Source organism: Lontra canadensis, unplaced genomic scaffold (genome assembly GCF_010015895.1).
Source record: "Lontra canadensis isolate GAN:19392208 unplaced genomic scaffold, GSC_riverotter_1.0 scaffold70, whole genome shotgun sequence".
NCBI classification, from domain to species: Eukaryota; Metazoa; Chordata; class Mammalia; order Carnivora; family Mustelidae; genus Lontra; species Lontra canadensis.
In genome coordinates, this window is record NW_022631064.1 from 5,801,535 (window position 1) to 5,811,546 (window position 10,012).

The 10,012-nt window shown below is 41.5% G+C and overlaps 1 long non-coding RNA gene across 1 annotated transcript; it reads right to left on the minus strand.

The window, feature by feature from the left end:
• Nucleotides 1-2,405: 2,405 nt before the first annotated feature.
• On the minus strand, nt 2,406-9,330 carry LOC116881023. The gene is made up of 2 exons (XR_004385324.1): nt 8,961-9,330; nt 2,406-3,459 (listed from the first exon to the last, which is right to left on the minus strand). It is a non-coding gene; the product is annotated as an uncharacterized LOC116881023 (long non-coding RNA).
• Between the last annotated feature and the right edge of the window lie 682 nt (nt 9,331-10,012).

Here is a 10,012-nt window from a genome sequence, read left to right on the forward strand (position 1 = left end):
TGCTTGGGTCAGGACCCCAGAGTCCTGGGATCGAGCCCCACATCGGGCTCCCAGCTCAACGGGGAATCTGCTTCTCCTTCTCCCTCTGCTTCTCTTCCTGCTTATGCTCTCTTTCTCTCGCACTCTCTCCCAAATAAATAAATAAAATCTTTTAAAAATATATTGAAGTGAAATATCTCCACTGCAAAAATATAGAAATTCCCCCCACACACACACTAAAACTCCTGTTTAACAAGGACTTTTTCTTTCTCTAATGTAGCAGGTGTATGTGCTTATTTTTTTAAATTCTTCAATGATACTTTAACTTTTTTTAAAAAGGCACCAAATAATGCACACGATATATGACTATTTGGTTAGAACAAAATGATTTTTATACTTTGACACTATGTGTATGTGTGTTAATACCTACATATATCTCTGGATAATACCCGTAAGAAATGTCTCCTCACTGTTGGCATCAGGAAGGGAAAGGATCTTGGATTTGGGGGTAAGAGGGTAGAGAGGGTGGGGGGAGTGGGGAATAGAGACTTATTTACACAGTACCTCTTTTTGCTCACATTGAATTGTTTGCCATGAGTATGTTTCTTTCTGCAATGAAGTGAGGAGAAAAATACATACTTCCCGTTCAGTGCGACTGTATCCTAGCCAGTAGGAAAGCAATCCGATTAAAGTTATTGCACTGATTTCTGCTTAACTCATAACTTCACATCTTAAAAAAAAAAAAAGTGACCTTTTAGAAGGGATGGCTGAGAACGGAAGTGAATCTTTAATTGGTGGAATTTTAAGCAGCATAAGTGAGGAAAGTGAAGAAATTCAAGTGAAGTCCAAGTGGTCACTCCGGCAGGGGGAGGGGCTCGAAAGTTGGCCCTACTCTATGCACTCTACATACTTTATACTCTGTGTAAGTTTCTCTTTTTTCTCTAATTATGAACCCACAGGTTTTCTAAAATGTCCACTTTTTTTTTTAACAATGAAGGAAGTTTAAGCTCCAACCGCAGTGTGGAAAAGGAAAAGATTGCGGAATATATAACCATTTATAAATATAACTTCTGGACAAGAAATGGCACTTGCCTAATTTGGAGTTTCAAGAGGATATGGAATTTTCTGCTCGTTAGTTATGAACACAAACACTTCCAAGATTAAACTATGCAAATAGTGGAGGAAAGGATCAATGATGGGCAAAAGTATTTATTTTGGGCATATGCTTTGAGACAATGCAATACAAAACTGTGTCATTAAACTAGTGCCTTAAATACCGCATGATTCAAACAGAAGCAATCCATAAGCCTTGGACAATGCATTGGCATTACAGATGTTTTATAGGAGTATGACAGAGACTTCTAATTTCCCACCCAATACCTGACCTTCCCTTATTACTAGTTACAGAACCCTGAGTTCATTTGGGGCCGGGATTTTTTTCCTCCTAAGAGACCACATCTTCCAGGCTCCCTTGCAGCTGGGTGTGACCCTGTGACAAAAGTAGGGCTAATAAATTATAAGTGAAATTATTTTGAGGCATTTCAGGGGAAGCTCCCTAAAGGAGTTAACTAAGCTAAGAGGGCATCCCTTTTGCCCTCCCCTTTCCTCTTTCATGCTTGGAGAGAACATTTAGTGACTAGAAGGACGTCATGGCCTAAGGAGGGAAGAACAGAGATCTAGAAAGAGCCTGGGTCCCCGATGACTTTGAAGAGTCCCCGTATGAGCCCCAGATAGCCAGAGGTAGGATTTCTTTTCTGTTCAAAATAACCCATTGACGTTAAGTGTCTATCACTGACAGCTAAATGCAATTCCTAACTGATCAAACCAATTACTTCTCTTCTTTGGAAGAAAGGCTATCACAGGATGAAATGAATTGGACATTCGTTCATCATCATTCCTGGCACCTCACTGTGCCTGTTTTTTGTTTTGTTTTGTTTTTAATTAATTCAATTTGATTAGAACAACCCAGGGGCTCTGTCTTCAGTTCCTCATGCTAGCAAAATTCCTACCCTTTGTGAACAACCGTCTTTAGACTCACAGAAACCTCAATTAATAATCATTTTGCTCATAAGATGACTCTAGGGGACACTTACTCAGACACTGTGACTGTCACCATAGTTGTTGGAACTGAAGTTATATACACAGATGAACTTTTCTCACTTGTTTATTTTCCATGTGGGGTGTCTCATTTTAAAACAAACCAATTGTAAGTCCCCAGGCCCTAGATGTAGGCTGTGTTATGTATATCCTTTGAAACTTGTTTCTTCTTTCCTCCAGGAAGGAGGGGAGGTAAAAGCTTGAGTAAAAGGAAAAAAAAAAAATTGAAGAAAGAAAGAAAAAAAAGAAACAAAATAAAAACCATATTTTTAACAAAAGGATTTTTGAAAGCCTTGGGAAATGTTGTGTTCACTCACATAAGGCCCCACTGTTTTAAACATATTTTACTATAATTTTTCCTTCAAAATTCTGACATGCAAAGTTGAACAGGGCTCTTTCAGTGTACAACCCCGGGACATGGAGAAATAAAAAGATCAGTATTCCAACTAATGCGTACTCAGTGGGAATCATAATATCGCGTAATTGCTTGAAATTCACAGGCCGATCCGATGTCATCTTCAGAAATATGCAAGTTTCCTTTTGTTTTCTGACTTAGAGATATTTCCTTGCTTTAGGGCTTAACCCTTCTGTTGCTACCCCTAATTATTGAAACATGATTGGAAATGAGTGTAGAGCCACGCTTCCTAAACCCACACCAAATGTTAGGTAGATTCCCCCAAATCTGCCAACTTTTGTTCTAACAGAAAAACAAAATATGTATTTAACTTTATCAGTGAACCTCAAGTGTTCTTTTTTGCTCATTTCCTTTTCTACCTGTTTCTAAACACATGCACACACACATATGCACACACATACACACATACACACACAGTCCTTTAAATTCCCACAAAAATCTTTGCAAGAACAAAGAGTTGCTATTTCGGGGCATGTAATGACATGTTTAAAAGTTCATCAACTTCCCCTTTAACAAAAATCTGGCAATGAGTCTAAAATAATAATTCACAAAGATTTAGAGAAAGAAAAATCCTTAAGACTTCTTCCTTTGTAACATTATGTAAATCATAAATATACCACCGGTCTGGAAGTGATTACAACAAGCTCCAAGACAAAAGATATTCCTAAGCAGACGCTGCTGACAATGGGCTCTCTTTTCCCATTAGCATAGAAGAAGATTTGGGAAGGTAAGTTCTCATAATAGTTAAATAACAGATTCACGCCATCATGAAGAAATCCCAAGCGTACGTGTTCTAAGAATAAACTCTAAGTCCTGGGCCATAACTGATTACATGAACTCATCACACCAATGTGTGTCCTTTTCTTGAAGGTGAGTGAGTCTTTCCATGTTCCAGCATTCCTCCACTCTTCTCCAGTTTTCTCTTTGCTTCTCCATTGTCATTGTCCCTGACCTTCCAAACAGGATCCCTGGAGTGAAGAGGAGGAAGTATTATATAAACAGCTCATTCTCCAAGTGTGAGTCATTCCTGAATCAGCTCCCCCTTTCCCTATACAAGTGACACCCAGGCCTATCTAAGCTTCTCAGTTACTTGTAGGAAGCGTTTCTTTGTTTTGTCTTTCCCCACACCTTCCCAGAGGGCAAAGGTCTAACTTTTTCCCTCTCCTCCAGGCATTTCAACACTGGGATTGGACATTCGGTTAATGGAATATAGAGAATTTCATTTTTCTTGGTAGTATAGCATGAGAAGCTAAGGTCAGCCAACTCAGAGGGACACTGCAAGGCCATTTTATAATTAAACAGAGCACCCGCTGGACTCCATGTTAAAACAGATGTTTCCTGGCCCCAGGTACTAAGCCAGCTCATAGGAAAACTGCCCAGAGCTTCTCCCTGAGCCAAGATGGGTCAGTGTCTGGAACAACTCCTGTCTAGTGTCTCTTACTGTAATTAGAGAATGAGGCTAGCTTTTGGTCATTAATTCCATTTGAAAAATAGCCATAGCTAAATTAAAAAAGAAAAAAAAAAAAGAACATCAGAGTGCTTTTAAAATTGAAAAACCCGATAATAAAATGGAGATAATTTATTGGTGATTTATTATTTCACACAGTGTTTTAGCCCTTATATAAATTCCGTACAGTGATTTGCAAAATTCTCCAAGATGATTTGCAAAATTTTCACTCCATTTATGAAATGGATAAAATTAGAGGCTCCTTATGCTTAGGCTGGAAAAGGGTTTACAGATTGGTTAGGACCGGGAGCTCCGACTCAGAGGCCATAGTCTCCAGTGGGTCAATGAGCAGAGCAACCGAGGGGAACAACAATCGTTCTGCCTTCTCTCTCTGGTTTTCATTCATTTTCTTGTTTGCAGTAAGAGACATGGGTGCAGGAATAGGTCTCTCTACTGGGAGGAAACACACCGTCCGAGCAGAGCTGATGTTTAGTTGCTGTGCACCTGAGGCTACGACCGTCCTTACCGATTGAGGTCTCGGGGTGCTCTCCGGCCACTGAGGGATGCCCATCGCTGGGCATCTGCCTTTTCTCCAGGAACTCTCAGATCTCCCCATGATCCAGAAGCTGGGGAGAGCAAGTCACCCCCAGGATGTCATTCTAGCACAAAGGTGTCCATTCTGATAGGTCAGTCCCCAGGCCTTAGTAGTGAAATATTTTCAATATCACCCTTGAGTACAAACACAATGACAAATAGCAACTGGTATTTTTACCTCTGTGTAGGACAGACGAAAGGGCAAATGAACTTGATAAGGTCATTGGGACCCAGGAGAGCCCATGCTCTGTTAAAGGGGGCAGCTACTACAAATTGAGTAGAAATATGGGACCCGTGTAGCGAGATCTTCTGATTTCTTAAGAGAAAATAAAACCCTGTGTCCTTATATAAAATCTTCCAATGAAAGTGTCACCTCATTCAAACACTGTAAGGGGTAAACAGCATGCTTTTGCGGTTCCCATCTGGCCTAGGTGCTCCAAATTTGCAACCCTTCCCACTCCTGAGACGGAGGAGAGGACTGGTGTTGGAGTGACTCACCCACACCCACAGGTCACGCAAGCGATCTAGTGGCAGGGTCAGAACTAGGATCTAGAGCCCCTGACTTTCCCTCCAGTGAGAGCTGACTTTCTTTGAAACAGGTTCTATGCACCATGGAGTACCTTCAGGAGATATCTGTAAACCGCATTAAGTAGGGGCATTGATGTGTTAGTATTACAGTCATTTCCGTTAGTGTTTGCTCTGGCAATAGCAAAATGAAAACTCCCCTCCAAAGCTCACACCTAAAGACAGAAACAAGGGCAGAAGTTCCAGAGATAACAGCCTTGCCCAACTGCAAGAAAAGGTTGGTCCTCTGGCGGCTTGGAAATCACTTTTTAAACAAAGGCATAGACAGAACTCCAAGCGGGGTTTGAAAACATCTCCGTGGTGAGGGTGACCCCAGGCAGAGTGAGAAAGCATCAAGGCCTAAGAAATTCCACTGGTAGGGGTCATCTAAGTTTAATGGATCTCTAGTTCCACATGGTCCTGAGACCAATCTGCTCTTTCACAGCTATTCTTTACCTTTGTTATTAAACAAGATTGTGCCCAGGGTGACATCAAGTACTTGTAAAATACATCAGTTCATACACTTATCATGGTGAGCACGGAGTAATGTACAGAAGCGTGCGTCACTCTGTCATGCACCTGAAACTAATATAACTTTATATGTTAACTATACTGGAGCTAAAATTTAAGAAATACCTAATAAAAAGAATAGAGAACCTCAAAAACAAAACAAAACCAAAAAAAAAAACAAAAACAAAAACCCAAAACCAAAAACAGATTTGTCTATAGATTAACTCACATTTGTTCAGGATTGGCTACGGGCTAGACCATAATTCCCCAACATCCAGTGTTGTTGTAACTTCTACATGATTTATCTCTCTTCTACTGCTTTAATGTTGCCCACTTATTTTTCAAAAAAGTCACGTGTTCTTGTTCCTTAAGTAGAAAAAAACTGGGGGAGCCTGGGTGGCTCAGTTGGTTAAGTATCAGAATCTTGATCTCTGTTCAGGTCATGATCTCATGGGTGGTGAGATCGAGCGCCATAGTGGGCTCCACACTGAGCGGAGAGTCCGCTTGAAGATTCTCTGCCTCTATCCCTCCCTGCCCCACACACGCGCACTCTCTGTCTCTCTCTAATAAATAAATACATCTTTCTTTAGAAGATTTAAGATTTTATTTATTTATCAGAGAGAGAAAGCTCACATGCATGAGCATGTGTGTGAGAGAGAGATAGCAGGTGCAGGGGCAGGGGAAGAGGGAGAAGCAGAGCCCCCCACTGAGCAGGGAGCTTGAAAGGGCTCCATCCCAGGACCCTGGGATCATGACCTAAGCCGAAGGCAGATACTTAAGTGACTGAGCCACCCAGGTGCCTCCAAATAAATAAATCTTTAAGAAAAGAAAGAAAGAGAAAAAAAGAAAAGAAAAGAAAAAAAAAGAAAAGAAAAGAAAAGAAAGGAAAAGAAAAGAAAGGAACTATCTTTGTGTTGGGATTGCAGTTATATCAATGAATTAAGTAGCCCTTGACCTTGAGACTCCATGGACCATTGACACTAAAGAACTAAATAAACTTCTAAAATAGAAGTGATGGGAGTGCTATGATACAAGCAGAAGGGGAGCCATGAATTTTCTTTGAGTCCCACAGAGAGGTGGAGGGGGCCTCACCTGGTATGTGATGTTGGTTGAGCCTTGTGGAATAAGCAGGAATTTCTAAGGGCAAAAAGGAGGAAAAGGTCATTACAGGCAGAAGAAGCACCTGGAAGAGAGGCACAAAGTCCTACTAAAGTGTGTTGGGTGTTTGGGAGAATCAGGAGTGGTACAGTCCAGCTAAAGCCAACGACACATGCGAAGAGTGGCAGGAAAATCTGACTGGGCTTGGTTTTAAATACACAGTTACAGAGGAGGGAGCAGAGACTTGGACACCGAAGGTGAAGGAGCACGGCCAGAGGTCTTAGATCAGGAGAGTGTCTGATCTGCTCTGCGTCATAGGAAGATAATTTTGCCTTCAAAAGGCTGGTGAGGGAAGGGGCTGAAGGTAAGAAGGCCAATTCGGAAGCGCTCCAAATTCCTCAGGCCAAGGATGGTGAAACACTGATTGAGAGTAGCAGCTGGGACGAAAAGGAAAAGCCAGATTTGAACACCATTTTTGTTTGAGGGAGAAACAATAACGCATGGTGACCAGTTCAATAAGGAAAATGGGAAGAGTGAAGACTGAACGCAAAATCTTTAATGTGTCTGTGTGGATAAAAAATGCCATCTATCAGGATCTAGGGGGACGCGGGGCTTTCGGAGGGTAGGTGGGAGAAGGGAGAGGTGGGGGGCTGGTTGATGAGGAGGAGCTTGGAGCTATTAAAGCTGAAATGCCTTCAGAGGACTCTGATTTCATATGAGATTTTCAACACTCAATAAAGTTTTATGTGTTTAAAAAAAAAAATAGAGGACTCTAATAGGTGAACCTCACCAAGAAAGCATTAAAAACTGGAACTGAGGCTCAAGGAGGAAGATGATCAGCCAAGAGCTTGACCCACGTAGAAACACTCTGAAAATGACCTTTAAATCATGGGGACGGAAACTACTTATACTGAGAACACCCGCTTACGATAATTAAATAATTCGAAAGCTAGTAGTAAAAGAAAACACGGAATAGCACTTCATTCTGCTTCCACAACATTTTCTTTTGGGGAAAAAAGAAAAAACAACAAACTTGGGAGATGCATCTTCTGAGCACTGGGCTCAGAAACAGGCAGACACAGATCTGAGTCCTGATCATGTTATTTTCTAGATGTTTGACTTTGAACAAATTATTATTTAATCCTTCCTAGCAAGACACTTTATGTGCTTTGAGGCAGACCCTATTATGGGGAATGGGAATATAATGATAAATAAACCCTGCCCTCAAAAAAAAAAAAAAAAGGAGCTTAAATGATCTTTTTTGAAAAAACTTGAAGACTGCTATGAGACACTACCGTCTAGCAATCAGCCTGATGTATGATACTTAGAGAATACTATGAAGTTATCACTTTCTAAGTGCCAAGTCCTTTTTCGTCATTAGCTCAGTTATTCTTACACCAAAACTATGAGGTAGATATTGATGTCGTTCCATTATGCAATTGGAGAAAGTAAGCTTAGGCCCCTTGCCCAAGTTCATGGGGAACAAACGAAGAATTCTCTGATTCCCCAGATGCCACACTTCATTTACCTTTGTCAGATGAGTGATGTAGGCAAGAGCGCCTTTCTTTCTTAACGCCTGAAAATATAAGTAAGTGAACTAGAAGTTATCATCCAAGGAAATGCCAGTTAAGATATATGGGACATTAACACGAGGATAATCAAAACTGAAACTAGTGAAGATTCCACTGGTATAAATATCTTTCCATGATATGCAGAGTGTCTGAACCAGGGATAATGTTCTACAAATGCTCTCCAGCAGCTCGTAGATTGGCCAAGGTCCCCACAGTCACTCCGGATGGACCTGACTCTAGGTACAGAATCGGTTCCTTCCGCAGACCATTTCCAGAAATGGGTAGGAATAAAAAGAACTAGTGAGTCAATAACTTACAATTAAAAGCATTTGGGAGGTAATTTGCACTCTTAAATAATGGAATGCAACTGCATAGAAGTCTTTCTGGGGTGAGAATCTTTGTAACTCCACCTCCTTTCCATGTCTTCTCTTTGCTCTCGCTCTGAATCACCCTCTTCATTTTGACCACACTATGGGGGTATAGCTCAGTGGCAGAGCATTTGACTGCATTTTGACCACACTGGCCAGGTTTAGGTTGTCTTCACGCCTCCCAAGATAGCACTCGACCACTTGTCCCCCACCTCGTTGCTCATGCTACCACAAGTTCTCCAAGCCTCTAACCCATCCAGTAGATCCCCATCACCAAAAAATATACCCACATTCATGTAAGAGCACAGGTTACTTACAACCTTTTGGCCTTCATTCAATGCACACAACTTCTTAGGTCCCAAATCTGTGTTATTCCACACCTCTGATTCTCTGTGCTTGCTGGTCCCTCTGCTGGGGCTGCCCTTCTCCAGGTTCATCTGATAACCTCCTAATCATCTTTAAACACAGAGTCCGAGAATCATCCTCTCTAGAAATCTTTCTGTGTTCTAGTTTTTGTATCCCACAACATTCTGTTTATTTCCGAATCTGTCCCACTCAGAGTTTCACTCAGTAAGTGTTGACTTCCCCCTTGAAAGAAGGCAACATCATCCTCCATATCTTTGCATCTTCATATCCAGGGAAGCCCCGGCATATATAGTAGGAGCTCAATAAATACTGTTGTATTAAATAGAACTGAATTGTCATCTTCATGGTCATCACCCCCTGGTTAGTGGGCTCTCACAGGAGTATAATTTGTTGGTAGGTTCTGCTTTTCATGCTTAGCGTGGTGGCAGGAGAGACATCCAAACTCTGCTACTTCTGGCCTGAAGAAAAAAGGCCCACTTGAAAATGGGAGGTAATCAAGAAAAGGTAGAAGAGCCTGACTGTGCTCATTTTGTCCCTCCTGGAGGCCAGAAATGGGGATGTTAGTGCAGGCCAAGCCACTTATCTTATAGGATTCTGACCAGTTTTCTGAGAAAAAGAAAAGAAACGAGCAAAATGAAAATCTGTGGTCAGAAGGTTACAGAGAGGAAGGCACACGTTTCTGCTAGGGAATAGGAAGTGGTCTTGTCTTCCACAGCAGGGCTGTCTAATAAATCTGGAGAGTTTTATTGACTTCATAGGCGCAAGAATAACCACCCGGAGAAGACATCGGGTTTCACTTATTTTTTTGGAAAGTAATTTTTCACAGACGCGAGGTTAAAAGAAAGTGGTTGCACGGGCCTCGGCTGTGGTGGTGTGTCTTCTGGTATGCGTAATGCAACTGGATCTCAATTCTGGGACAATGCCCAGTCTCAGAGGTCTAAAGCCTCTGTTGAAAGCCATGAGGACAGAGTGTTGCCAGAATTTTATGTATGCAACTGTAGAT